Here is a 27,645-nt window from a genome sequence, read left to right as displayed (position 1 = left end):
ACATTTACAGAATTTCAAGTATTGACCCGATATTAAGACAAAAATTATTTCATGTATGTAATGAACTGTCCCCTGTTGGTATTAGTCCAATGGGAGATGGAAATTAAAATTTGCCTAGGGTAATCTAAATGAATATTTCTGAACGAAATTGTTGGTCCAACACGTCCAAGCAGAACCGAATTCAGCAAATGCTTAAGTAGACTTGCTTTTCTGATTATAATTTAGCTTTGCGCAGTGGCAATATCATAACCAATGAGGGTCTCCCGAGGTGTGATTATTGCTAGTTGAAAACTTTAACCAATACCCCGCCACGATGAAGTGAAATAATCTTTGTCGTCGGCAATTTTTGATAGCTCCATCAGGAGCATTTCAGCGTACAAGAAAAAAAAAATTACAGTCAGTTAGAAAAATTGGAGTGTTGCATAGTGTGTTTATAACATTAAACGGTGAAAGTGAAATCGTATAAGTGATTTTTTGTTTCCATTTAGTTGGTATTGCACGTCAGACAAGGCTGATTAATTCGTTCGCTGAAGGCCATTAATATCAGTCAGTTGGAACATTGTGAACACGGGGAAAATATTTGAAAAGGTGATTCCAAATGACAAGGTGAAAAGATTCACCATGTTTAAAGGGGAAGTTCAAATAAATTGTTAACCGCTGTAGGGTGAATGTCGGGGTAAACATCTGATCCCACCACCTACGTGTTGGGCTTGTACCATAAAGATCGTTCATGTTTTTCAAAAATAACACTGCGCACAACTGTTTCGTTCAAAAACATGTTAACGAGCTTTATACATGATATTTACTTTAAAATAACTGTACCCATTGATAAGAATTGCACAAGGATTTTGATATGTAAACGCATGTTTCGAAAAAAAACCTTACAAGCGCACTTCAAAATTTTGAAATGAATATAATACAAGGCATACCACTGTTATTTACTCTGGTTTCTAATCAATACCCGGATAAATCTTTCGCCTTTTACTAAAGATTTCCGTGGTTAGGAGCATTGATGAGTCTATATGACTTATTTTTTTAACGCCCGGTCTTCTGATTGGGCACTTTGAATAAATGAAAAATTAAAAACGTCTGTATGCGGAAACAAAGATATTCTACTACTACATACTGACAACATTTGTAAAATGACAAACTGATAGTTTTTCGGTGGTTTTGGTAAGATTAGTGTGTATTTCAAAAAGATAAATCTCAAGCACAAGTAATAGATTAGAGGCGAATATGGTCGGGTAATTGCGTCTAGTTTAATGTCAACGGCCATACCACATAGAACTCACCCGGTCTCGTCAGCTCCCGGAAGTTAAGCTATGTCGGGTCCCGTTAGTACTTGGATGGGTGACCGCTTGGGAATACGGGATGCTGTTGGCATGGAATTATTTTATTTTTGTGAATCCAATTGAATTGAAGTGCTTCCAAGATGGGTGATACTACATGGACTACAATGTATTATTTTGGCATTAGTTGAAAATGGAAGGAACGTATTTTTTTACTGGATATTGCCTACTAGACGTCCTCCAACCTCTTTGTTGCTGAAAGATATTTGAAACGCCGTGCGCGAAGCGCACGGCACAAGCCGAGAGGCTACTAGACGTCCTCCAACCTCTTTGTTGCTGAAAGATATTTGAAACGCCGTGCGCGAAGCGCACGGCACAGCCGAGAGGCTTGTACGTTGGTGGTTTCTTCGGGCAGCTCTATCTAATCTCTCTGCTCTGAGATCCTTATGCAACGCAAGCTAAGTAAAGCGCGAAGCGCACGGCACAGCCGAGAGGCTTGTACGTTGGTGGTTTCTTCGGGCAGCTCTATCTAATCTCTCTGACTCTGAGATCCTTATGCAACGCAAGCTAAGTAGGGAAGCAATCGTTAGCCTTATGACACTTGGATTGTTGGCTCATTGATCGGACATCCCCGGAACGAGAAATTAAAAATGACAGTTAGCCAAAAATAGTGGCGTTTGGAAATATTATCAAATTTTATATTCGGTTGTCCATTGACAAATGTACTTATATGTCCTCGTTTGTTTGGCTAAGGTTGGTGTGTATTTCGAACAGAAAGTACAGCCGAGAGGCTACTAGACGTCCTCCAACCTCTTTGTTGCTGAAAGATATTTGAAACGCCGTGCGCGAAGCGCACGGCACAGCCGAGAGGCTTGTACGTTGGTGGTTTCTTCGGGCAGCTCTATCTAATCTCTCTGGCTCTGAGATCCTTATGCAACGCAAGCTAAGTAAAGCGCGAAGCGCACGGCACAGCCGAGAGGCTTGTACGTTGGTGGTTTCTTCGGGCAGCTCTATCTAATCTCTCTGACTCTGAGATCCTTATGCAACGCAAGCTAAGTAAGGGAAGCAATCGTTAGCCTTATGACACTTGGATTGTTGGCTCATTGATCGGACATCCCCGGAACGAGAAAATTAAAAATGACAGTTAGCCAAAAATAGTGGCGTTTGGAAATATTATCAAATTTTATATTCGGTTGTCCATTGACAAATGTACTTATATGTCCTCGTTTGTTTGGCTAAGGTTGGTGTGTATTTCGAACAGAAAGTACAGCCGAGAGGCTACTAGACGTCCTCCAACCTCTTTGTTGCTGAAAGATATTTGAAACGCCGTGCGCGAAGCGCACGGCACAGCCGAGAGGCTTGTACGTTGGTGGTTTCTTCGGGCAGCTCTATCTAATCTCTCTGGCTCTGAGATCCTTATGCAACGCAAGCTAAGTAAAGCGCGAAGCGCACGGCACAGCCGAGAGGCTTGTACGTTGGTGGTTTCTTCGGGCAGCTCTATCTAATCTCTCTGACTCTGAGATCCTTATGCAACGCAAGCTAAGTAAGGGAAGCAATCGTTAGCCTTATGACACTTGGATTGTTGGCTCATTGATCGGACATCCCCGGAACGAGAAAATTAAAAATGACAGTTAGCCAAAAATAGTGGCGTTTGGAAATATTATCAAATTTTATATTCGTTGTCCATTGACAAATGTACTTATATGTCCTCGTTTTAACGTACAGCCGAGAGGCTTGTACGTTGGTGGTTTCTTCGGGCAGCTCTATCTAATCTCTCTGGCTCTGAGATCCTTATGCAACGCAAGCTAAGTAAAGCGCGAAGCGCACGGCACAGCCGAGAGGCTTGTACGTTGGTGGTTTCTTCGGGCAGCTCTATCTAATCTCTCTGACTCTGAGATTCTTATGCAACGCAAGCTAAGTAAGGGAAGCAATCGTTAGCCTTATGACACTTGGATTGTTGGCTCATTGATCGGACATCCCCGGAACGAGAAAATTAAAAATGACAGTTAGCCAAAAATAGTGGCGTTTGGAAATATTATCAAATTTTATATTCGGTTGTCCATTGACAAATGTACTTATATGTCCTCGTTTTAACGTACAGCCGAGAGGCTTGTACGTTGGTGGTTTCTTCGGGCAGCTCTATCTAATCTCTCTGGCTCTGAGATCCTTATGCAACGCAAGCTAAGTAAAGCGCGAAGCGCACGACACAGCCGAGAGGCTTGTACGTTGGTGGTTTCTTCGGGCAGCTCTATCTAATCTCTCTGACTCTGAGATCCTTATGCAACGCAAGCTAAGTAAGGGAAGCAATCGTTAGCCTTATGACACTTGGATTGTTGGCTCATTGATCGGACATCCCCGGAACGAGAAAATTAAAAATGACAGTTAGCCAAAAATAGTGGCGTTTGGAAATATTATCAAATTTTATATTCGGTTGTCCATTGACAAATGTACTTATATGTCCTCGTTTGTTTGGCTAAGGTTGGTGTGTATTTCGAACAGAAAGTACAGCCGAGAGGCTACTAGACGTCCTCCAACCTCTTTGTTGCTGAAAGATATTTGAAACGCCGTGCGCGAAGCGCACGGCACAGCCGAGAGGCTTGTACGTTGGTGGTTTCTTCGGGCAGCTCTATCTAATCTCTCTGGCTCTGAGATCCTTATGCAACGCAAGCTAAGTAAAGCGCGAAGCGCACGGCACAGCCGAGAGGCTTGTACGTTGGTGGTTTCTTCGGGCAGCTCTATCTAATCTCTCTGACTCTGAGATCCTTATGCAACGCAAGCTAAGTAAGGGAAGCAATCGTTAGCCTTATGACACTTGGATTGTTGGCTCATTGATCGGACATCCCCGGAACGAGAAAATTAAAAATGACAGTTAGCCAAAAATAGTGGCGTTTGGAAATATTATCAAATTTTATATTCGGTTGTCCATTGACAAATGTACTTATATGTCCTCGTTTGTTTGGCTAAGGTTGGTGTGTATTTCGAACAGAAAGTACAGCCGAGAGGCTACTAGACGTCCTCCAACCTCTTTGTTGCTGAAAGATATTTGAAACGCCGTGCGCGAAGCGCACGGCACAGCCGAGAGGCTTGTACGTTGGTGGTTTCTTCGGGCAGCTCTATCTAATCTCTCTGGCTCTGAGATCCTTATGCAACGCAAGCTAAGTAAAGCGCGAAGCGCACGGCACAGCCGAGAGGCTTGTACGTTGGTGGTTTCTTCGGGCAGCTCTATCTAATCTCTCTGACTCTGAGATCCTTATGCAACGCAAGCTAAGTAAGGGAAGCAATCGTTAGCCTTATGACACTTGGATTGTTGGCTCATTGATCGGACATCCCCGGAACGAGAAAATTAAAAATGACAGTTAGCCAAAAATAGTGGCGTTTGGAAATATTATCAAATTTTATATTCGGTTGTCCATTGACAAATGTACTTATATGTCCTCGTTTTAACGTACAGCCGAGAGGCTTGTACGTTGGTGGTTTCTTCGGGCAGCTCTATCTAATCTCTCTGGCTCTGAGATCCTTATGCAACGCAAGCTAAGTAAAGCGCGAAGCGCACGGCACAGCCGAGAGGCTTGTACGTTGGTGGTTTCTTCGGGCAGCTCTATCTAATCTCTCTGACTCTGAGATCCTTATGCAACGCAAGCTAAGTAAGGGAAGCAATCGTTAGCCTTATGACACTTGGATTGTTGGCTCATTGATCGGACATCCCCGGAACGAGAAAATTAAAAATGACAGTTAGCCAAAAATAGTGGCGTTTGGAAATATTATCAAATTTTATATTCGGTTGTCCATTGACAAATGTACTTATATGTCCTCGTTTGTTTGGCTAAGGTTGGTGTGTATTTCGAACAGAAAGTACAGCCGAGAGGCTACTAGACGTCCTCCAACCTCTTTGTTGCTGAAAGATATTTGAAACGCCGTGCGCGAAGCGCACGGCACAGCCGAGAGGCTTGTACGTTGGTGGTTTCTTCGGGCAGCTCTATCTAATCTCTCTGGCTCTGAGATCCTTATGCAACGCAAGCTAAGTAAAGCGCGAAGCGCACGGCACAGCCGAGAGGCTTGTACGTTGGTGGTTTCTTCGGGCAGCTCTATCTAATCTCTCTGACTCTGAGATCCTTATGCAACGCAAGCTAAGTAAGGGAAGCAATCGTTAGCCTTATGACACTTGGATTGTTGGCTCATTGATCGGACATCCCCGGAACGAGAAAATTAAAAATGACAGTTAGCCAAAAATAGTGGCGTTTGGAAATATTATCAAATTTTATATTCGGTTGTCCATTGACAAATGTACTTATATGTCCTCGTTTGTTTGGCTAAGGTTGGTGTGTATTTCGAACAGAAAGTAAGCAAGCATTAGAACTAGATTTAGAGGCGAATATGGTCGGGTAATGGCGACTGAATTGATGTCAACGGCCACACCACATAGAACTCACCCGGTCTCGTCAGCTCCCGGAAGTTAAGCTATGTCGGGTCCCGTTAGTACTTGGATGGGTGACCGCTTGGGAATACGGGATGCTGTTGGCATGGTGTAATTTTATTTTTGCTCCCCAAGTTAGATGAGACATGGAATATAATGTATTCTTTAGGTATTAGTTGAAAAGGGTATTGCTGGGACTTTGATTAATGATACCATATATTGTAGAACGCATGTTTGTTTGATCTCGGTAGTTTTAACGACAAAAAAAAAGATAGAGGTTTGGCTATTTTGTTGAGGCTGTTGCATGACGCCCACTCACTGGCACGATCCCACTACTGCCGAACACGGGAACTTTTGGCTGCTAGGTTTCCCTCCTGACCCACTACGCTCCTCCTTAGCTAACCTGCACCTACTAGATTCCTCTAGCAGATCCATGCTGATGTCAAGCTTAGTGCGGGCACCTGATCAACATGCGGTATCACGAAACAGGGCTCCTAAACTCAAGCCATCCACTCTACCAAGCCTCCCCGAAGCAGGATTATAGGTGCACGCCAAACACCCAGCTGATAAATGGGCTCTCAATCGATAATACATTACTGTAATAAATTGATTTGATGAGCACGCGGATTCTTTATTGTGTCCAAAATTGGTCTCGTCACTTGTTCTATAACTATTAAAGAGCTTCTCGGTGTTTCAATAAATGAACAAAATGCAAGACCTGACAATGTATGTACTGTGTGCGTCAAGTATTGCAAATCTCAATTTAATATTCCGAAATATCGATCTATGCACTGTAATTTACGCCAAAGCTCATTGATCGTACAAACCTTATTTAGAGTTCTGCAAAATAACATTGCATTTAAGATCATACTTCACAGGATCATTTCTGTAGTATATCTTGACTTGTTTCCCACCAGAAACTTGTCTCCTTTCAACCCACGATGACGAGTTAAGACGCTGGTTTCTGAGCGTGAAACAGGCTGTGAGTGTAGCTGTCTCGACAGCATCAAACACAGTCATTGAGGACCGTTTCCGTTAAATCCATGTGAAATAGCGGAAGGAAACTAGCGTGTTCAGAGTGGTTGAGATGATAAAACAAATTTAAATTCTTGAAAATCTAAAGAGATACATCTTAATAATAATTCCAGGTATTCGTGTCCTTAAATCATCTGCTTGTATGGCAAAATAAATTGTGAAAGTGAGGTTGGTCAATTTGAGGATGTGTCATGACTTTATGATCGTATTGCATTCTTTTAGTTATTGTTATTTAATCATGATTAATTATCGTTCAGAGCTTTTGTCGTCAGGTGGCGTGGCAAAGCCATATTCTGAAAAAAAAGGACCTAGTGTGATAACGAGAGTAAAATTTGCAACGCCTTCAGCGTAAATTGTATCTCCCTTAATACAGTATGAGCATAATAAAACAAATGAAAATGAACTTTATAAGCATCAAGTGGTCGCGTCTGGAAAAATGAACAACTCAATATTTTATAGCATTTCTTGAATGTTTTGAGTGATATGAGTATTCTTCGTACACCACCGGAAATGTGTTGAACCTCAGTGGTTATTTTGGGCAGTAATCCTTGTAACATTATCGCTTCTCGGCCTTTTGGCTAAGATCAAAGTGTAGTATCTGTTCTTATCAGCTTAATATCTGATACGGGTTCAAATGGACCCCAGAATATTAAACTGATTTTTGGCATACGGTGGGAATACAGTGCTTGCACTGCTCCCGCCACGGGTTGACCCGGTATTGCAGTACCTCCGGGATCGGCTCACCCTCTATGAGGGAGAACATATTGAATAAAACAGAAATTGTCTTAGCACCGTATAATAAAAGACCATGTATAATTGCAAAACTGTCATGTAGACATGTTTGTAATTTTTTCTAATTGTATTTTTTTCGTAATATCAAGAAAAGCATAAAAAAATACGTACTTGATTGTGTTAACTAATTAGTACTGTTCATCTTTCGATGTGATGTTTTTTTTTAAAATATGAAGATGCGTGTATTTTCATATGAAAAGTCGATTTTCTTATTTTCTTATTTGCCAATTGGACGACCAAATGAAAAAAAACAAGCAATTTGTTTCTTGAAAAGTATTTGCAAAGATCAAGACCATGAAATAAATACTGAGCTTTATTTACTATATTTTGCTCGAGTTCGTAATTCAAGTCGATGAAAGAAAGTGGGTGGTATTCTCTAAACGTCAGTCAAATACTTGAACACTCTTTGTCAATATTGTTCTGCTGTATACAAAGTATTAAACAAAGTGAAAAAGCATCCACAATCATACTTACCTGGCTCAGAGGCAACCATGATCACCAAGGTGGTTCCTCCAGGGCGAGGCCTTTCCATTGCACTAAGGATGGGCTGACCCTTGCGATTAATCCAAATGTGATTAACTCGGGAGTACAATTTTTGGTAGTGGGGGACTGCGTTCGCGCCGTTCCCTGAACACACTATAAATGTAAGAAAAATTCTTGTCATCTGCCGGAAGTTGAACTAAATCTGGTCCCGTTAGTAAACGGTAGGGTTGACCGCTTGGGAATACGCGAAGCATCAGATTTTCTTTCTGGGAAGAAACAACAAAGTAATGAAATTCATGTTTAGCTACTTTAATATAAATCATCATGGCCAATGGATTGGCCGTGATCGTCTAGTGGTTAGGACCCTACGTTGTGGTACCTACTAGATATGAATCCGTAGTAACCCAGGTTCGAATCCTGGTCACGGCACTGAAAACTGATTTTTCACGTCAACACGCAGATTAACTATAAATTTTGTTTGGTTGGAAAGTAATGCTCGCTCACTTCAATAGTTCATAATGTGAAAAACAATTTGGAATGAAAACCTGAAATTCCCCCTCCCTTTTTTTGTGTGTGCAGGAAGTTGTTGAAATGTATGGAAGAAAAATACACATTTACAGAATTTCAAGTATTTGACCCGATATTAAGACAAAAATTATTTCATGTATGTAATGAACTGTCCCCTGTTGGTATTAGTCCAATGGGAGATGGAAATTAAAATTTGCCTAGGGTAATCTAAATGAATATTTCTGAACGAAATTGTTGGTCCAACACGTCCAAGCAGAACGAATTCAGCAAATGCTTAAGTAGACTTGCTTTTCTGATTATAATTTAGCTTTGCGCAGTGGCAATATCATAACCAATGAGGGTCTCCCGAGGTGTGATTATTGCTAGTTGAAAACTTTAACCAATACCCCGCCACGATGAAGTGAAATAATCTTTGTCGTCGGCAATTTTTGATAGCTCCATCAGGAGCATTTCAGCGTACAAGAAAAAAAAAATTACAGTCAGTTAGAAAAATTGGAGTGTTGCATAGTGTGTTTATAACATTAAACGGTGAAAGTGAAATCGTATAAGTGATTTTTGTTTCCATTTAGTTGGTATTGCACGTCAGACAAGGCTGATTAATTCGTTCGCTGAAGGCCATTAATATCAGTCAGTTGGAACATTGTGAACACGGGGAAAATATTTGAAAAGGTGATTCCAAATGACAAGGTGAAAAGATTCCACCATGTTTAAAGGGGAAGTTCAATAAATTGTTAACCGCTGTAGGGTGAATGTCGGGGTAAACATCTGATCCCACCACCTACGTGTTGGGCTTGTACCATAAAGATCGTTCATTTTTTTCAAAAATAACACTGCGCACAACTGTTTCGTTCAAAAACATGTTAACGAGCTTTATACATGATATTTACTTTAAAATAACTGTACCCATTGATAAAGAATTGCACAAGGATTTTGATATGTAAACGCATGTTTCGAAAAAAAACCTTACAAGCGCACTTCAAAATTTTGAAATGAATATAAATACAAGGCATACCACTGTTATTTACTCTGGTTTCTAATCAATACCCGGATAAATCTTTCGCCTTTTACTAAAGATTTCCGTGGTTAGGAGCATTGATGAGTCTATATGACTTATTTTTTTAACGCCCGGTCTTCTGATTGGGCACTTTGAATAAATGAAAAATTAAAAACGTCTGTATGCGGAAACAAAGATATTCTACTACTACATACTGACAACATTTGTAAAATGACAAACTGATAGTTTTTCGGTGGTTTTGGTAAGATTAGTGTGTATTTCAAAAAGATAAATCTCAAGCACAAGTAATAGATTAGAGGCGAATATGGTCGGGTAATTGCGTCTAGTTTAATGTCAACGGCCATACCACATAGAACTCACCCGGTCTCGTCAGCTCCCGGAAGTTAAGCTATGTCGGGTCCCGTTAGTACTTGGATGGGTGACCGCTTGGGAATACGGGATGCTGTTGGCATGGAATTATTTTATTTTTGTGAATCCAATTGAATTGAAGTGCTTCCCAAGATGGGTGATACTACATGGACTACAATGTATTATTTTGGCATTAGTTGAAAATGGAAGGAACGTATTTTTTACTGGATATTGCCTACTAGACGTCCTCCAACCTCTTTGTTGCTGAAAGATATTTGAAACGCCGTGCGCGAAGCGCACGGCACAGCCGAGAGGCTACTAGACGTCCTCCAACCTCTTTGTTGCTGAAAGATATTTGAAACGCCGTGCGCGAAGCGCACGGCACAGCCGAGAGGCTTGTACGTTGGTGGTTTCTTCGGGCAGCTCTATCTAATCTCTCTGGCTCTGAGATCCTTATGCAACGCAAGCTAAGTAAAGCGCGAAGCGCACGGCACAGCCGAGAGGCTTGTACGTTGGTGGTTTCTTCGGGCAGCTCTATCTAATCTCTCTGACTCTGAGATCCTTATGCAACGCAAGCTAAGTAAGGGAAGCAATCGTTAGCCTTATGACACTTGGATTGTTGGCTCATTGATCGGACATCCCCGGAACGAGAAAATTAAAAATGACAGTTAGCCAAAAATAGTGGCGTTTGGAAATATTATCAAATTTTATATTCGGTTGTCCATTGACAAATGTACTTATATGTCCTCGTTTGTTTGGCTAAGGTTGGTGTGTATTTCGAACAGAAAGTACAGCCGAGAGGCTACTAGACGTCCTCCAACCTCTTTGTTGCTGAAAGATATTTGAAACGCCGTGCGCGAAGCGCACGGCACAGCCGAGAGGCTTGTACGTTGGTGGTTTCTTCGGGCAGCTCTATCTAATCTCTCTGGCTCTGAGATCCTTATGCAACGCAAGCTAAGTAAAGCGCGAAGCGCACGGCACAGCCGAGAGGCTTGTACGTTGGTGGTTTCTTCGGGCAGCTCTATCTAATCTCTCTGACTCTGAGATCCTTATGCAACGCAAGCTAAGTAAGGGAAGCAATCGTTAGCCTTATGACACTTGGATTGTTGGCTCATTGATCGGACATCCCCGGAACGAGAAAATTAAAAATGACAGTTAGCCAAAAATAGTGGCGTTTGGAAATATTATCAAATTTTATATTCGGTTGTCCATTGACAAATGTACTTATATGTCCTCGTTTGTTTGGCTAAGGTTGGTGTGTATTTCGAACAGAAAGTACAGCCGAGAGGCTACTAGACGTCCTCCAACCTCTTTGTTGCTGAAAGATATTTGAAACGCCGTGCGCGAAGCGCACGGCACAGCCGAGAGGCTTGTACGTTGGTGGTTTCTTCGGGCAGCTCTATCTAATCTCTCTGGCTCTGAGATCCTTATGCAACGCAAGCTAAGTAAAGCGCGAAGCGCACGGCACAGCCGAGAGGCTTGTACGTTGGTGGTTTCTTCGGGCAGCTCTATCTAATCTCTCTGACTCTGAGATCCTTATGCAACGCAAGCTAAGTAAGGGAAGCAATCGTTAGCCTTATGACACTTGGATTGTTGGCTCATTGATCGGACATCCCCGGAACGAGAAAATTAAAAATGACAGTTAGCCAAAAATAGTGGCGTTTGGAAATATTATCAAATTTTATATTCGGTTGTCCATTGACAAATGTACTTATATGTCCTCGTTTTAACGTACAGCCGAGAGGCTTGTACGTTGGTGGTTTCTTCGGGCAGCTCTATCTAATCTCTCTGGCTCTGAGATCCTTATGCAACGCAAGCTAAGTAAAGCGCGAAGCGCACGGCACAGCCGAGAGGCTTGTACGTTGGTGGTTTCTTCGGGCAGCTCTATCTAATCTCTCTGACTCTGAGATTCTTATGCAACGCAAGCTAAGTAAGGGAAGCAATCGTTAGCCTTATGACACTTGGATTGTTGGCTCATTGATCGGACATCCCCGGAACGAGAAAATTAAAAATGACAGTTAGCCAAAAATAGTGGCGTTTGGAAATATTATCAAATTTTATATTCGGTTGTCCATTGACAAATGTACTTATATGTCCTCGTTTTAACGTACAGCCGAGAGGCTTGTACGTTGGTGGTTTCTTCGGGCAGCTCTATCTAATCTCTCTGGCTCTGAGATCCTTATGCAACGCAAGCTAAGTAAAGCGCGAAGCGCACGACACAGCCGAGAGGCTTGTACGTTGGTGGTTTCTTCGGGCAGCTCTATCTAATCTCTCTGACTCTGAGATCCTTATGCAACGCAAGCTAAGTAAGGGAAGCAATCGTTAGCCTTATGACACTTGGATTGTTGGCTCATTGATCGGACATCCCCGGAACGAGAAAATTAAAAATGACAGTTAGCCAAAAATAGTGGCGTTTGGAAATATTATCAAATTTTATATTCGGTTGTCCATTGACAAATGTACTTATATGTCCTCGTTTTAACGTACAGCCGAGAGGCTTGTACGTTGGTGGTTTCTTCGGGCAGCTCTATCTAATCTCTCTGGCTCTGAGATCCTTATGCAACGCAAGCTAAGTAAAGCGCGAAGCGCACGGCACAGCCGAGAGGCTTGTACGTTGGTGGTTTCTTCGGGCAGCTCTATCTAATCTCTCTGACTCTGAGATCCTTATGCAACGCAAGCTAAGTAAGGGAAGCAATCGTTAGCCTTATGACACTTGGATTGTTGGCTCATTGATCGGACATCCCCGGAACGAGAAAATTAAAAATGACAGTTAGCCAAAAATAGTGGCGTTTGGAAATATTATCAAATTTTATATTCGGTTGTCCATTGACAAATGTACTTATATGTCCTCGTTTGTTTGGCTAAGGTTGGTGTGTATTTCGAACAGAAAGTACAGCCGAGAGGCTACTAGACGTCCTCCAACCTCTTTGTTGCTGAAAGATATTTGAAACGCCGTGCGCGAAGCGCACGGCACAGCCGAGAGGCTTGTACGTTGGTGGTTTCTTCGGGCAGCTCTATCTAATCTCTCTGGCTCTGAGATCCTTATGCAACGCAAGCTAAGTAAAGCGCGAAGCGCACGGCACAGCCGAGAGGCTTGTACGTTGGTGGTTTCTTCGGGCAGCTCTATCTAATCTCTCTGACTCTGAGATCCTTATGCAACGCAAGCTAAGTAAGGGAAGCAATCGTTAGCCTTATGACACTTGGATTGTTGGCTCATTGATCGGACATCCCCGGAACGAGAAAATTAAAAATGACAGTTAGCCAAAAATAGTGGCGTTTGGAAATATTATCAAATTTTATATTCGGTTGTCCATTGACAAATGTACTTATATGTCCTCGTTTGTTTGGCTAAGGTTGGTGTGTATTTCGAACAGAAAGTAAGCAAGCATTAGAACTAGATTTAGAGGCGAATATGGTCGGGTAATGGCGACTGAATTGATGTCAACGGCCACACCACATAGAACTCACCCGGTCTCGTCAGCTCCCGGAAGTTAAGCTATGTCGGGTCCCGTTAGTACTTGGATGGGTGACCGCTTGGGAATACGGGATGCTGTTGGCATGGTGTAATTTTATTTTTGCTCCCCAAGTTAGATGAGACATGGAATATAATGTATTCTTTAGGTATTAGTTGAAAAGGGTATTGCTGGGACTTTGATTAATGATACCATATATTGTAGAACGCATGTTTGTTTGATCTCGGTAGTTTTAACGACAAAAAAAAAGATAGAGGTTTGGCTATTTTGTTGAGGCTGTTGCATGACGCCCACTCACTGGCACGATCCCACTACTGCCGAACACGGGAACTTTTGGCTGCTAGGTTTCCCTCCTGACCCACTACGCTCCTCCTTAGCTAACCTGCACCTACTAGATTCCTCTAGCAGATCCATGCTGATGTCAAGCTTAGTGCGGGCACCTGATCAACATGCGGTATCACGAAACAGGGCTCCTAAACTCAAGCCATCCACTCTACCAAGCCTCCCCGAAGCAGGATTATAGGTGCACGCCAAACACCCAGCTGATAAATGGGCTCTCAATCGATAATACATTACTGTAATAAATTGATTTGATGAGCACGCGGATTCTTTATTGTGTCCAAAATTGGTCTCGTCACTTGTTCTATAACTATTAAAGAGCTTCTCGGTGTTTCAATAAATGAACAAAATGCAAGACCTGACAATGTATGTACTGTGTGCGTCAAGTATTGCAAATCTCAATTTAATATTCCGAAATATCGATCTATGCACTGTAATTTACGCCAAAGCTCATTGATCGTACAAACCTTATTTAGAGTTCTGCAAAATAACATTGCATTTAAGATCATACTTCACAGGATCATTTCTGTAGTATATCTTGACTTGTTTCCCACCAGAAACTTGTCTCCTTTCAACCCACGATGACGAGTTAAGACGCTGGTTTCTGAGCGTGAAACAGGCTGTGAGTGTAGCTGTCTCGACAGCATCAAACACAGTCATTGAGGACCGTTTCCGTTAAATCCATGTGAAATAGCGGAAGGAAACTAGCGTGTTCAGAGTGGTTGAGATGATAAAACAAATTTAAATTCTTGAAAATCTAAAGAGATACATCTTAATAATAATTCCAGGTATTCGTGTCCTTAAATCATCTGCTTGTATGGCAAAATAAATTGTGAAAGTGAGGTTGGTCAATTTGAGGATGTGTCATGACTTTATGATCGTATTGCATTCTTTTAGTTATTGTTATTTAATCATGATTAATTATCGTTCAGAGCTTTTGTCGTCACTGTCTTTTGTGGCTAACTGTCATTTTTAATTTTCTCGTTCCGGGGATGTCCGATCAATGAGCCAACAATCCAAGTGTCATAAGGCTAACGATTGCTTCCCTTACTTAGCTTGCGTTGCATAAGGATCTCAGAGTCAGAGAGATTAGATAGAGCTGCCCGAAGAAACCACCAACGTACAAGCCTCTCGGCTGTGCCGTGCGCTTCGCGCTTTACTTAGCTTGCGTTGCATAAGGATCTCAGAGCCAGAGAGATTAGATAGAGCTGCCCGAAGAAACCACCAACGTACAAGCCTCTCGGCTGTGCCGTGCGCTTCGCGCACGGCGTTTCAAATATCTTTCAGCAACAAAGAGGTTGGAGGACGTCAAGTAGCCTCTCGGCTGTACGCCGAGAGGCTTGTACGTTGGTGGTTTCTTCGGGCAGCTCTATCTAATCTCTCTGGCTCTGAGATCCTTATGCAACGCAAGCTAAGTAAAGCGCGAAGCGCACGGCACAGCCGAGAGGCTTGTACGTTGGTGGTTTCTTCGGGCAGCTCTATCTAATCTCTCTGACTCTGAGATCCTTATGCAACGCAAGCTAAGTAAGGGAAGCAATCGTTAGCCTTATGACACTTGGATTGTTGGCTCATTGATCGGACATCCCCGGAACGAGAAAATTAAAAATGACAGTTAGCCAAAAATAGTGGCGTTTGGAAATATTATCAAATTTTATATTCGGTTGTCCATTGACAAATGTACTTATATGTCCTCGTTTGTTTGGCTAAGGTTGGTGTGTATTTCGAACAGAAAGTAAGCAAGCATTAGAACTAGATTTAGAGGCGAATATGGTCGGGTAATGGCGACTGAATTGATGTCAACGGCCACACCACATAGAACTCACCCGGTCTCGTCAGCTCCCGGAAGTTAAGCTATGTCGGGTCCCGTTAGTACTTGGATGGGTGACCGCTTGGGAATACGGGATGCTGTTGGCATGGTGTAATTTTATTTTTGCTCCCCAAGTTAGATGAGACATGGAATATAATGTATTCTTTAGGTATTAGTTGAAAAGGGTATTGCTGGGACTTTGATTAATGATACCATATATTGTAGAACGCATGTTTGTTTGATCTCGGTAGTTTTAACGACAAAAAAAAAGATAGAGGTTTGGCTATTTTGTTGAGGCTGTTGCATGACGCCCACTCACTGGCACGATCCCACTACTGCCGAACACGGGAACTTTTGGCTGCTAGGTTTCCCTCCTGACCCACTACGCTCCTCCTTAGCTAACCTGCACCTACTAGATTCCTCTAGCAGATCCATGCTGATGTCAAGCTTAGTGCGGGCACCTGATCAACATGCGGTATCACGAAACAGGGCTCCTAAACTCAAGCCATCCACTCTACCAAGCCTCCCCGAAGCAGGATTATAGGTGCACGCCAAACACCCAGCTGATAAATGGGCTCTCAATCGATAATACATTACTGTAATAAATTGATTTGATGAGCACGCGGATTCTTTATTGTGTCCAAAATTGGTCTCGTCACTTGTTCTATAACTATTAAAGAGCTTCTCGGTGTTTCAATAAATGAACAAAATGCAAGACCTGACAATGTATGTACTGTGTGCGTCAAGTATTGCAAATCTCAATTTAATATTCCGAAATATCGATCTATGCACTGTAATTTACGCCAAAGCTCATTGATCGTACAAACCTTATTTAGAGTTCTGCAAAATAACATTGCATTTAAGATCATACTTCACAGGATCATTTCTGTAGTATATCTTGACTTGTTTCCCACCAGAAACTTGTCTCCTTTCAACCCACGATGACGAGTTAAGACGCTGGTTTCTGAGCGTGAAACAGGCTGTGAGTGTAGCTGTCTCGACAGCATCAAACACAGTCATTGAGGACCGTTTCCGTTAAATCCATGTGAAATAGCGGAAGGAAACTAGCGTGTTCAGAGTGGTTGAGATGATAAAACAAATTTAAATTCTTGAAAATCTAAAGAGATACATCTTAATAATAATTCCAGGTATTCGTGTCCTTAAATCATCTGCTTGTATGGCAAAATAAATTGTGAAAGTGAGGTTGGTCAATTTGAGGATGTGTCATGACTTTATGATCGTATTGCATTCTTTTAGTTATTGTTATTTAATCATGATTAATTATCGTTCAGAGCTTTTGTCGTCAGGTGGCGTGGCAAAGCCATATTCTGAAAAAAAAGGACCTAGTGTGATAACGAGAGTAAAATTTGCAACGCCTTCAGCGTAAATTGTATCTCCCTTAATACAGTATGAGCATAATAAAACAAATGAAAATGAACTTTATAAGCATCAAGTGGTCGCGTCTGGAAAAATGAACAACTCAATATTTTATAGCATTTCTTGAATGTTTTGAGTGATATGAGTATTCTTCGTACACCACCGGAAATGTGTTGAACCTCAGTGGTTATTTTGGGCAGTAATCCTTGTAACATTATCGCTTCTCGGCCTTTTGGCTAAGATCAAAGTGTAGTATCTGTTCTTATCAGCTTAATATCTGATACGGGTTCAAATGGACCCCAGAATATTAAACTGATTTTTGGCATACGGTGGGAATACAGTGCTTGCACTGCTCCCGCCACGGGTTGACCCGGTATTGCAGTACCTCCGGGATCGGCTCACCCTCTATGAGGGAGAACATATTGAATAAAACAGAAATTGTCTTAGCACCGTATAATAAAAGACCATGTATAATTGCAAAACTGTCATGTAGACATGTTTGTAATTTTTTCTAATTGTATTTTTTTCGTAATATCAAGAAAAGCATAAAAAAATACGTACTTGATTGTGTTAACTAATTAGTACTGTTCATCTTTCGATGTGATGTTTTTTTTTAAAATATGAAGATGCGTGTATTTTCATATGAAAAGTCGATTTTCTTATTTTCTTATTTGCCAATTGGACGACCAAATGAAAAAAAACAAGCAATTTGTTTCTTGAAAAGTATTTGCAAAGATCAAGACCATGAAATAAATACTGAGCTTTATTTACTATATTTTGCTCGAGTTCGTAATTCAAGTCGATGAAAGAAAGTGGGTGGTATTCTCTAAACGTCAGTCAAATACTTGAACACTCTTTGTCAATATTGTTCTGCTGTATACAAAGTATTAAACAAAGTGAAAAAGCATCCACAATCATACTTACCTGGCTCAGAGGCAACCATGATCACCAAGGTGGTTCCTCCAGGGCGAGGCCTTTCCATTGCACTAAGGATGGGCTGACCCTTGCGATTAATCCAAATGTGATTAACTCGGGAGTACAATTTTTGGTAGTGGGGGACTGCGTTCGCGCCGTTCCCTGAACACACTATAAATGTAAGAAAAATTCTTGTCATCTGCCGGAAGTTGAACTAAATCTGGTCCCGTTAGTAAACGGTAGGGTTGACCGCTTGGGAATACGCGAAGCATCAGATTTTCTTTCTGGGAAGAAACAACAAAGTAATGAAATTCATGTTTAGCTACTTTAATATAAATCATCATGGCCAATGCATTGGCCGTGATCGTCTAGTGGTTAGGACCCTACGTTGTGGTACCTACTAGATATGAATCCGTAGTAACCCAGGTTCGAATCCTGGTCACGGCACTGAAAACTGATTTTTCACGTCAACACGCAGATTAACTATAAATTTTGTTTGGTTGGAAAGTAATGCTCGCTCACTTCAATAGTTCATAATGTGAAAAACAATTTGGAATGAAAACCTGAAATTCCCCCTCCCTTTTTTTGTGTGTGCAGGAAGTTGTTGAAATGTATGGAAGAAAAATACACATTTACAGAATTTCAAGTATTTGACCCGATATTAAGACAAAAATTATTTCATGTATGTAATGAACTGTCCCCTGTTGGTATTAGTCCAATGGGAGATGGAAATTAAAATTTGCCTAGGGTAATCTAAATGAATATTTCTGAACGAAATTGTTGGTCCAACACGTCCAAGCAGAACGAATTCAGCAAATGCTTAAGTAGACTTGCTTTTCTGATTATAATTTAGCTTTGCGCAGTGGCAATATCATAACCAATGAGGGTCTCCCGAGGTGTGATTATTGCTAGTTGAAAACTTTAACCAATACCCCGCCACGATGAAGTGAAATAATCTTTGTCGTCGGCAATTTTTGATAGCTCCATCAGGAGCATTTCAGCGTACAAGAAAAAAAAAATTACAGTCAGTTAGAAAAATTGGAGTGTTGCATAGTGTGTTTATAACATTAAACGGTGAAAGTGAAATCGTATAAGTGATTTTTGTTTCCATTTAGTTGGTATTGCACGTCAGACAAGGCTGATTAATTCGTTCGCTGAAGGCCATTAATATCAGTCAGTTGGAACATTGTGAACACGGGGAAAATATTTGAAAAGGTGATTCCAAATGACAAGGTGAAAAGATTCCACCATGTTTAAAGGGGAAGTTCAATAAATTGTTAACCGCTGTAGGGTGAATGTCGGGGTAAACATCTGATCCCACCACCTACGTGTTGGGCTTGTACCATAAAGATCGTTCATTTTTTTCAAAAATAACACTGCGCACAACTGTTTCGTTCAAAAACATGTTAACGAGCTTTATACATGATATTTACTTTAAAATAACTGTACCCATTGATAAAGAATTGCACAAGGATTTTGATATGTAAACGCATGTTTCGAAAAAAAACCTTACAAGCGCACTTCAAAATTTTGAAATGAATATAAATACAAGGCATACCACTGTTATTTACTCTGGTTTCTAATCAATACCCGGATAAATCTTTCGCCTTTTACTAAAGATTTCCGTGGTTAGGAGCATTGATGAGTCTATATGACTTATTTTTTTAACGCCCGGTCTTCTGATTGGGCACTTTGAATAAATGAAAAATTAAAAACGTCTGTATGCGGAAACAAAGATATTCTACTACTACATACTGACAACATTTGTAAAATGACAAACTGATAGTTTTTCGGTGGTTTTGGTAAGATTAGTGTGTATTTCAAAAAGATAAATCTCAAGCACAAGTAATAGATTAGAGGCGAATATGGTCGGGTAATTGCGTCTAGTTTAATGTCAACGGCCATACCACATAGAACTCACCCGGTCTCGTCAGCTCCCGGAAGTTAAGCTATGTCGGGTCCCGTTAGTACTTGGATGGGTGACCGCTTGGGAATACGGGATGCTGTTGGCATGGAATTATTTTATTTTTGTGAATCCAATTGAATTGAAGTGCTTCCCAAGATGGGTGATACTACATGGACTACAATGTATTATTTTGGCATTAGTTGAAAATGGAAGGAACGTATTTTTTACTGGATATTGCCTACTAGACGTCCTCCAACCTCTTTGTTGCTGAAAGATATTTGAAACGCCGTGCGCGAAGCGCACGGCACAGCCGAGAGGCTACTAGACGTCCTCCAACCTCTTTGTTGCTGAAAGATATTTGAAACGCCGTGCGCGAAGCGCACGGCACAGCCGAGAGGCTTGTACGTTGGTGGTTTCTTCGGGCAGCTCTATCTAATCTCTCTGGCTCTGAGATCCTTATGCAACGCAAGCTAAGTAAAGCGCGAAGCGCACGGCACAGCCGAGAGGCTTGTACGTTGGTGGTTTCTTCGGGCAGCTCTATCTAATCTCTCTGACTCTGAGATCCTTATGCAACGCAAGCTAAGTAAGGGAAGCAATCGTTAGCCTTATGACACTTGGATTGTTGGCTCATTGATCGGACATCCCCGGAACGAGAAAATTAAAAATGACAGTTAGCCAAAAATAGTGGCGTTTGGAAATATTATCAAATTTTATATTCGGTTGTCCATTGACAAATGTACTTATATGTCCTCGTTTGTTTGGCTAAGGTTGGTGTGTATTTCGAACAGAAAGTACAGCCGAGAGGCTACTAGACGTCCTCCAACCTCTTTGTTGCTGAAAGATATTTGAAACGCCGTGCGCGAAGCGCACGGCACAGCCGAGAGGCTTGTACGTTGGTGGTTTCTTCGGGCAGCTCTATCTAATCTCTCTGGCTCTGAGATCCTTATGCAACGCAAGCTAAGTAAAGCGCGAAGCGCACGGCACAGCCGAGAGGCTTGTACGTTGGTGGTTTCTTCGGGCAGCTCTATCTAATCTCTCTGACTCTGAGATCCTTATGCAACGCAAGCTAAGTAAGGGAAGCAATCGTTAGCCTTATGACACTTGGATTGTTGGCTCATTGATCGGACATCCCCGGAACGAGAAAATTAAAAATGACAGTTAGCCAAAAATAGTGGCGTTTGGAAATATTATCAAATTTTATATTCGGTTGTCCATTGACAAATGTACTTATATGTCCTCGTTTTAACGTACAGCCGAGAGGCTTGTACGTTGGTGGTTTCTTCGGGCAGCTCTATCTAATCTCTCTGGCTCTGAGATCCTTATGCAACGCAAGCTAAGTAAAGCGCGAAGCGCACGGCACAGCCGAGAGGCTTGTACGTTGGTGGTTTCTTCGGGCAGCTCTATCTAATCTCTCTGACTCTGAGATCCTTATGCAACGCAAGCTAAGTAAGGGAAGCAATCGTTAGCCTTATGACACTTGGATTGTTGGCTCATTGATCGGACATCCCCGGAACGAGAAAATTAAAAATGACAGTTAGCCAAAAATAGTGGCGTTTGGAAATATTATCAAATTTTATATTCGGTTGTCCATTGACAAATGTACTTATATGTCCTCGTTTGTTTGGCTAAGGTTGGTGTGTATTTCGAACAGAAAGTACAGCCGAGAGGCTACTAGACGTCCTCCAACCTCTTTGTTGCTGAAAGATATTTGAAACGCCGTGCGCGAAGCGCACGGCACAGCCGAGAGGCTTGTACGTTGGTGGTTTCTTCGGGCAGCTCTATCTAATCTCTCTGGCTCTGAGATCCTTATGCAACGCAAGCTAAGTAAAGCGCGAAGCGCACGGCACAGCCGAGAGGCTTGTACGTTGGTGGTTTCTTCGGGCAGCTCTATCTAATCTCTCTGACTCTGAGATCCTTATGCAACGCAAGCTAAGTAAGGGAAGCAATCGTTAGCCTTATGACACTTGGATTGTTGGCTCATTGATCGGACATCCCCGGAACGAGAAAATTAAAAATGACAGTTAGCCAAAAATAGTGGCGTTTGGAAATATTATCAAATTTTATATTCGGTTGTCCATTGACAAATGTACTTATATGTCCTCGTTTGTTTGGCTAAGGTTGGTGTGTATTTCGAACAGAAAGTAAGCAAGCATTAGAACTAGATTTAGAGGCGAATATGGTCGGGTAATGGCGACTGAATTGATGTCAACGGCCACACCACATAGAACTCACCCGGTCTCGTCAGCTCCCGGAAGTTAAGCTATGTCGGGTCCCGTTAGTACTTGGATGGGTGACCGCTTGGGAATACGGGATGCTGTTGGCATGGTGTAATTTTATTTTTGCTCCCCAAGTTAGATGAGACATGGAATATAATGTATTCTTTAGGTATTAGTTGAAAAGGGTATTGCTGGGACTTTGATTAATGATACCATATATTGTAGAACGCATGTTTGTTTGATCTCGGTAGTTTTAACGACAAAAAAAAAGATAGAGGTTTGGCTATTTTGTTGAGGCTGTTGCATGACGCCCACTCACTGGCACGATCCCACTACTGCCGAACACGGGAACTTTTGGCTGCTAGGTTTCCCTCCTGACCCACTACGCTCCTCCTTAGCTAACCTGCACCTACTAGATTCCTCTAGCAGATCCATGCTGATGTCAAGCTTAGTGCGGGCACCTGATCAACATGCGGTATCACGAAACAGGGCTCCTAAACTCAAGCCATCCACTCTACCAAGCCTCCCCGAAGCAGGATTATAGGTGCACGCCAAACACCCAGCTGATAAATGGGCTCTCAATCGATAATACATTACTGTAATAAATTGATTTGATGAGCACGCGGATTCTTTATTGTGTCCAAAATTGGTCTCGTCACTTGTTCTATAACTATTAAAGAGCTTCTCGGTGTTTCAATAAATGAACAAAATGCAAGACCTGACAATGTATGTACTGTGTGCGTCAAGTATTGCAAATCTCAATTTAATATTCCGAAATATCGATCTATGCACTGTAATTTACGCCAAAGCTCATTGATCGTACAAACCTTATTTAGAGTTCTGCAAAATAACATTGCATTTAAGATCATACTTCACAGGATCATTTCTGTAGTATATCTTGACTTGTTTCCCACCAGAAACTTGTCTCCTTTCAACCCACGATGACGAGTTAAGACGCTGGTTTCTGAGCGTGAAACAGGCTGTGAGTGTAGCTGTCTCGACAGCATCAAACACAGTCATTGAGGACCGTTTCCGTTAAATCCATGTGAAATAGCGGAAGGAAACTAGCGTGTTCAGAGTGGTTGAGATGATAAAACAAATTTAAATTCTTGAAAATCTAAAGAGATACATCTTAATAATAATTCCAGGTATTCGTGTCCTTAAATCATCTGCTTGTATGGCAAAATAAATTGTGAAAGTGAGGTTGGTCAATTTGAGGATGTGTCATGACTTTATGATCGTATTGCATTCTTTTAGTTATTGTTATTTAATCATGATTAATTATCGTTCAGAGCTTTTGTCGTCAGGTGGCGTGGCAAAGCCATATTCTGAAAAAAAAGGACCTAGTGTGATAACGAGAGTAAAATTTGCAACGCCTTCAGCGTAAATTGTATCTCCCTTAATACAGTATGAGCATAATAAAACAAATGAAAATGAACTTTATAAGCATCAAGTGGTCGCGTCTGGAAAAATGAACAACTCAATATTTTATAGCATTTCTTGAATGTTTTGAGTGATATGAGTATTCTTCGTACACCACCGGAAATGTGTTGAACCTCAGTGGTTATTTTGGGCAGTAATCCTTGTAACATTATCGCTTCTCGGCCTTTTGGCTAAGATCAAAGTGTAGTATCTGTTCTTATCAGCTTAATATCTGATACGGGTTCAAATGGACCCCAGAATATTAAACTGATTTTTGGCATACGGTGGGAATACAGTGCTTGCACTGCTCCCGCCACGGGTTGACCCGGTATTGCAGTACCTCCGGGATCGGCTCACCCTCTATGAGGGAGAACATATTGAATAAAACAGAAATTGTCTTAGCACCGTATAATAAAAGACCATGTATAATTGCAAAACTGTCATGTAGACATGTTTGTAATTTTTTCTAATTGTATTTTTTTCGTAATATCAAGAAAAGCATAAAAAAATACGTACTTGATTGTGTTAACTAATTAGTACTGTTCATCTTTCGATGTGATGTTTTTTTTTAAAATATGAAGATGCGTGTATTTTCATATGAAAAGTCGATTTTCTTATTTTCTTATTTGCCAATTGGACGACCAAATGAAAAAAAACAAGCAATTTGTTTCTTGAAAAGTATTTGCAAAGATCAAGACCATGAAATAAATACTGAGCTTTATTTACTATATTTTGCTCGAGTTCGTAATTCAAGTCGATGAAAGAAAGTGGGTGGTATTCTCTAAACGTCAGTCAAATACTTGAACACTCTTTGTCAATATTGTTCTGCTGTATACAAAGTATTAAACAAAGTGAAAAAGCATCCACAATCATACTTACCTGGCTCAGAGGCAACCATGATCACCAAGGTGGTTCCTCCAGGGCGAGGCCTTTCCATTGCACTAAGGATGGGCTGACCCTTGCGATTAATCCAAATGTGATTAACTCGGGAGTACAATTTTTGGTAGTGGGGGACTGCGTTCGCGCCGTTCCCTGAACACACTATAAATGTAAGAAAAATTCTTGTCATCTGCCGGAAGTTGAACTAAATCTGGTCCCGTTAGTAAACGGTAGGGTTGACCGCTTGGGAATACGCGAAGCATCAGATTTTCTTTCTGGGAAGAAACAACAAAGTAATGAAATTCATGTTTAGCTACTTTAATATAAATCATCATGGCCAATGGATTGGCCGTGATCGTCTAGTGGTTAGGACCCTACGTTGTGGTACCTACTAGATATGAATCCGTAGTAACCCAGGTTCGAATCCTGGTCACGGCACTGAAAACTGATTTTTCACGTCAACACGCAGATTAACTATAAATTTTGTTTGGTTGGAAAGTAATGCTCGCTCACTTCAATAGTTCATAATGTGAAAAACAATTTGGAATGAAAACCTGAAATTCCCCCTCCCTTTTTTTGTGTGTGCAGGAAGTTGTTGAAATGTATGGAAGAAAAATACACATTTACAGAATTTCAAGTATTTGACCCGATATTAAGACAAAAATTATTTCATGTATGTAATGAACTGTCCCCTGTTGGTATTAGTCCAATGGGAGATGGAAATTAAAATTTGCCTAGGGTAATCTAAATGAATATTTCTGAACGAAATTGTTGGTCCAACACGTCCAAGCAGAACGAATTCAGCAAATGCTTAAGTAGACTTGCTTTTCTGATTATAATTTAGCTTTGCGCAGTGGCAATATCATAACCAATGAGGGTCTCCCGAGGTGTGATTATTGCTAGTTGAAAACTTTAACCAATACCCCGCCACGATGAAGTGAAATAATCTTTGTCGTCGGCAATTTTTGATAGCTCCATCAGGAGCATTTCAGCGTACAAGAAAAAAAAAATTACAGTCAGTTAGAAAAATTGGAGTGTTGCATAGTGTGTTTATAACATTAAACGGTGAAAGTGAAATCGTATAAGTGATTTTTGTTTCCATTTAGTTGGTATTGCACGTCAGACAAGGCTGATTAATTCGTTCGCTGAAGGCCATTAATATCAGTCAGTTGGAACATTGTGAACACGGGGAAAATATTTGAAAAGGTGATTCCAAATGACAAGGTGAAAAGATTCCACCATGTTTAAAGGGGAAGTTCAATAAATTGTTAACCGCTGTAGGGTGAATGTCGGGGTAAACATCTGATCCCACCACCTACGTGTTGGGCTTGTACCATAAAGATCGTTCATTTTTTTCAAAAATAACACTGCGCACAACTGTTTCGTTCAAAAACATGTTAACGAGCTTTATACATGATATTTACTTTAAAATAACTGTACCCATTGATAAAGAATTGCACAAGGATTTTGATATGTAAACGCATGTTTCGAAAAAAAACCTTACAAGCGCACTTCAAAATTTTGAAATGAATATAAATACAAGGCATACCACTGTTATTTACTCTGGTTTCTAATCAATACCCGGATAAATCTTTCGCCTTTTACTAAAGATTTCCGTGGTTAGGAGCATTGATGAGTCTATATGACTTATTTTTTTAACGCCCGGTCTTCTGATTGGGCACTTTGAATAAATGAAAAATTAAAAACGTCTGTATGCGGAAACAAAGATATTCTACTACTACATACTGACAACATTTGTAAAATGACAAACTGATAGTTTTTCGGTGGTTTTGGTAAGATTAGTGTGTATTTCAAAAAGATAAATCTCAAGCACAAGTAATAGATTAGAGGCGAATATGGTCGGGTAATTGCGTCTAGTTTAATGTCAACGGCCATACCACATAGAACTCACCCGGTCTCGTCAGCTCCCGGAAGTTAAGCTATGTCGGGTCCCGTTAGTACTTGGATGGGTGACCGCTTGGGAATACGGGATGCTGTTGGCATGGAATTATTTTATTTTTGTGAATCCAATTGAATTGAAGTGCTTCCCAAGATGGGTGATACTACATGGACTACAATGTATTATTTTGGCATTAGTTGAAAATGGAAGGAACGTATTTTTTACTGGATATTGCCTACTAGACGTCCTCCAACCTCTTTGTTGCTGAAAGATATTTGAAACGCCGTGCGCGAAGCGCACGGCACAGCCGAGAGGCTACTAGACGTCCTCCAACCTCTTTGTTGCTGAAAGATATTTGAAACGCCGTGCGCGAAGCGCACGGCACAGCCGAGAGGCTTGTACGTTGGTGGTTTCTTCGGGCAGCTCTATCTAATCTCTCTGGCTCTGAGATCCTTATGCAACGCAAGCTAAGTAAAGCGCGAAGCGCACGGCACAGCCGAGAGGCTTGTACGTTGGTGGTTTCTTCGGGCAGCTCTATCTAATCTCTCTGACTCTGAGATCCTTATGCAACGCAAGCTAAGTAAGGGAAGCAATCGTTAGCCTTATGACACTTGGATTGTTGGCTCATTGATCGGACATCCCCGGAACGAGAAAATTAAAAATGACAGTTAGCCAAAAATAGTGGCGTTTGGAAATATTATCAAATTTTATATTCGGTTGTCCATTGACAAATGTACTTATATGTCCTCGTTTGTTTGGCTAAGGTTGGTGTGTATTTCGAACAGAAAGTACAGCCGAGAGGCTACTAGACGTCCTCCAACCTCTTTGTTGCTGAAAGATATTTGAAACGCCGTGCGCGAAGCGCACGGCACAGCCGAGAGGCTTGTACGTTGGTGGTTTCTTCGGGCAGCTCTATCTAATCTCTCTGGCTCTGAGATCCTTATGCAACGCAAGCTAAGTAAAGCGCGAAGCGCACGGCACAGCCGAGAGGCTTGTACGTTGGTGGTTTCTTCGGGCAGCTCTATCTAATCTCTCTGACTCTGAGATCCTTATGCAACGCAAGCTAAGTAAGGGAAGCAATCGTTAGCCTTATGACACTTGGATTGTTGGCTCATTGATCGGACATCCCCGGAACGAGAAAATTAAAAATGACAGTTAGCCAAAAATAGTGGCGTTTGGAAATATTATCAAATTTTATATTCGGTTGTCCATTGACAAATGTACTTATATGTCCTCGTTTGTTTGGCTAAGGTTGGTGTGTATTTCGAACAGAAAGTACAGCCGAGAGGCTACTAGACGTCCTCCAACCTCTTTGTTGCTGAAAGATATTTGAAACGCCGTGCGCGAAGCGCACGGCACAGCCGAGAGGCTTGTACGTTGGTGGTTTCTTCGGGCAGCTCTATCTAATCTCTCTGGCTCTGAGATCCTTATGCAACGCAAGCTAAGTAAAGCGCGAAGCGCACGGCACAGCCGAGAGGCTTGTACGTTGGTGGTTTCTTCGGGCAGC

The 27,645-nt window shown here is 41.4% G+C and overlaps 29 non-coding genes across 29 annotated transcripts; all 29 read left to right on the top strand.

Moving 5' to 3' along the window:
- The first annotated feature begins 223 nt into the window (after window positions 1-223).
- LOC124322752 lies at window positions 224-365 on the top strand. The gene has a single exon (XR_006915018.1). It is a non-coding gene; the product is annotated as a U4 spliceosomal RNA (small nuclear RNA).
- A 573-nt stretch (window positions 366-938) lies between these two features.
- LOC124322944 lies at window positions 939-1,061 on the top strand. Its single transcript, XR_006915196.1, has one exon. It is a non-coding gene; the product is annotated as a U5 spliceosomal RNA (small nuclear RNA).
- Window positions 1,062-1,264: 203 nt separating this feature from the next.
- On the top strand, window positions 1,265-1,383 carry LOC124323056. The gene has a single exon (XR_006915303.1). It is a non-coding gene; the product is annotated as a 5S ribosomal RNA (ribosomal RNA).
- A 4,308-nt stretch (window positions 1,384-5,691) lies between these two features.
- Window positions 5,692-5,810, top strand: LOC124323111. The gene has a single exon (XR_006915355.1). It is a non-coding gene; the product is annotated as a 5S ribosomal RNA (ribosomal RNA).
- A 754-nt stretch (window positions 5,811-6,564) lies between these two features.
- LOC124322548 lies at window positions 6,565-6,786 on the top strand. Its single transcript, XR_006914828.1, has one exon. It is a non-coding gene; the product is annotated as a small nucleolar RNA U3 (small nucleolar RNA).
- Window positions 6,787-7,296: 510 nt separating this feature from the next.
- On the top strand, window positions 7,297-7,487 carry LOC124322273. The gene has a single exon (XR_006914617.1). It is a non-coding gene; the product is annotated as a U2 spliceosomal RNA (small nuclear RNA).
- Window positions 7,488-7,996: 509 nt separating this feature from the next.
- Window positions 7,997-8,160, top strand: LOC124322121. The gene has a single exon (XR_006914473.1). It is a non-coding gene; the product is annotated as a U1 spliceosomal RNA (small nuclear RNA).
- Window positions 8,161-8,352: 192 nt separating this feature from the next.
- Window positions 8,353-8,442, top strand: Trnah-gug. Its single transcript is given in 2 exon segments — window positions 8,353-8,389; window positions 8,408-8,442. It is a non-coding gene; the product is annotated as a tRNA-His (tRNA).
- Window positions 8,443-8,846: 404 nt separating this feature from the next.
- Window positions 8,847-8,988, top strand: LOC124322751. The gene has a single exon (XR_006915017.1). It is a non-coding gene; the product is annotated as a U4 spliceosomal RNA (small nuclear RNA).
- Window positions 8,989-9,562: 574 nt separating this feature from the next.
- On the top strand, window positions 9,563-9,685 carry LOC124322943. The gene has a single exon (XR_006915195.1). It is a non-coding gene; the product is annotated as a U5 spliceosomal RNA (small nuclear RNA).
- Window positions 9,686-9,888: 203 nt separating this feature from the next.
- On the top strand, window positions 9,889-10,007 carry LOC124323055. Its single transcript, XR_006915302.1, has one exon. It is a non-coding gene; the product is annotated as a 5S ribosomal RNA (ribosomal RNA).
- Window positions 10,008-13,344: 3,337 nt separating this feature from the next.
- LOC124323110 lies at window positions 13,345-13,463 on the top strand. Its single transcript, XR_006915354.1, has one exon. It is a non-coding gene; the product is annotated as a 5S ribosomal RNA (ribosomal RNA).
- A 754-nt stretch (window positions 13,464-14,217) lies between these two features.
- LOC124322547 lies at window positions 14,218-14,439 on the top strand. Its single transcript, XR_006914827.1, has one exon. It is a non-coding gene; the product is annotated as a small nucleolar RNA U3 (small nucleolar RNA).
- Window positions 14,440-15,511: 1,072 nt separating this feature from the next.
- LOC124323108 lies at window positions 15,512-15,630 on the top strand. The gene has a single exon (XR_006915352.1). It is a non-coding gene; the product is annotated as a 5S ribosomal RNA (ribosomal RNA).
- A 754-nt stretch (window positions 15,631-16,384) lies between these two features.
- On the top strand, window positions 16,385-16,606 carry LOC124322546. The gene has a single exon (XR_006914826.1). It is a non-coding gene; the product is annotated as a small nucleolar RNA U3 (small nucleolar RNA).
- A 510-nt stretch (window positions 16,607-17,116) lies between these two features.
- On the top strand, window positions 17,117-17,307 carry LOC124322271. The gene has a single exon (XR_006914616.1). It is a non-coding gene; the product is annotated as a U2 spliceosomal RNA (small nuclear RNA).
- Window positions 17,308-17,816: 509 nt separating this feature from the next.
- Window positions 17,817-17,980, top strand: LOC124322120. The gene has a single exon (XR_006914472.1). It is a non-coding gene; the product is annotated as a U1 spliceosomal RNA (small nuclear RNA).
- A 192-nt stretch (window positions 17,981-18,172) lies between these two features.
- On the top strand, window positions 18,173-18,262 carry Trnah-gug. Its single transcript is given in 2 exon segments — window positions 18,173-18,209; window positions 18,228-18,262. It is a non-coding gene; the product is annotated as a tRNA-His (tRNA).
- Window positions 18,263-18,666: 404 nt separating this feature from the next.
- Window positions 18,667-18,808, top strand: LOC124322750. The gene has a single exon (XR_006915016.1). It is a non-coding gene; the product is annotated as a U4 spliceosomal RNA (small nuclear RNA).
- A 574-nt stretch (window positions 18,809-19,382) lies between these two features.
- LOC124322942 lies at window positions 19,383-19,505 on the top strand. Its single transcript, XR_006915194.1, has one exon. It is a non-coding gene; the product is annotated as a U5 spliceosomal RNA (small nuclear RNA).
- A 203-nt stretch (window positions 19,506-19,708) lies between these two features.
- On the top strand, window positions 19,709-19,827 carry LOC124323054. Its single transcript, XR_006915301.1, has one exon. It is a non-coding gene; the product is annotated as a 5S ribosomal RNA (ribosomal RNA).
- Window positions 19,828-21,925: 2,098 nt separating this feature from the next.
- LOC124323106 lies at window positions 21,926-22,044 on the top strand. The gene has a single exon (XR_006915351.1). It is a non-coding gene; the product is annotated as a 5S ribosomal RNA (ribosomal RNA).
- Window positions 22,045-22,798: 754 nt separating this feature from the next.
- On the top strand, window positions 22,799-23,020 carry LOC124322544. Its single transcript, XR_006914824.1, has one exon. It is a non-coding gene; the product is annotated as a small nucleolar RNA U3 (small nucleolar RNA).
- Window positions 23,021-23,530: 510 nt separating this feature from the next.
- Window positions 23,531-23,721, top strand: LOC124322270. Its single transcript, XR_006914615.1, has one exon. It is a non-coding gene; the product is annotated as a U2 spliceosomal RNA (small nuclear RNA).
- A 509-nt stretch (window positions 23,722-24,230) lies between these two features.
- Window positions 24,231-24,394, top strand: LOC124322119. Its single transcript, XR_006914471.1, has one exon. It is a non-coding gene; the product is annotated as a U1 spliceosomal RNA (small nuclear RNA).
- A 192-nt stretch (window positions 24,395-24,586) lies between these two features.
- On the top strand, window positions 24,587-24,676 carry Trnah-gug. The gene is given in 2 exon segments: window positions 24,587-24,623; window positions 24,642-24,676. It is a non-coding gene; the product is annotated as a tRNA-His (tRNA).
- A 404-nt stretch (window positions 24,677-25,080) lies between these two features.
- On the top strand, window positions 25,081-25,222 carry LOC124322749. Its single transcript, XR_006915015.1, has one exon. It is a non-coding gene; the product is annotated as a U4 spliceosomal RNA (small nuclear RNA).
- Window positions 25,223-25,796: 574 nt separating this feature from the next.
- On the top strand, window positions 25,797-25,919 carry LOC124322941. Its single transcript, XR_006915193.1, has one exon. It is a non-coding gene; the product is annotated as a U5 spliceosomal RNA (small nuclear RNA).
- Window positions 25,920-26,122: 203 nt separating this feature from the next.
- On the top strand, window positions 26,123-26,241 carry LOC124323053. Its single transcript, XR_006915300.1, has one exon. It is a non-coding gene; the product is annotated as a 5S ribosomal RNA (ribosomal RNA).
- The last annotated feature ends 1,404 nt before the right edge of the window (window positions 26,242-27,645 follow it).

This window comes from Daphnia pulicaria, chromosome 1 (genome assembly GCF_021234035.1).
Source record: "Daphnia pulicaria isolate SC F1-1A chromosome 1, SC_F0-13Bv2, whole genome shotgun sequence".
In the NCBI taxonomy this organism is placed as follows: domain Eukaryota; kingdom Metazoa; phylum Arthropoda; class Branchiopoda; order Diplostraca; family Daphniidae; genus Daphnia; species Daphnia pulicaria.
This window is presented reverse-complemented; position numbering and strand designations above follow the sequence as displayed.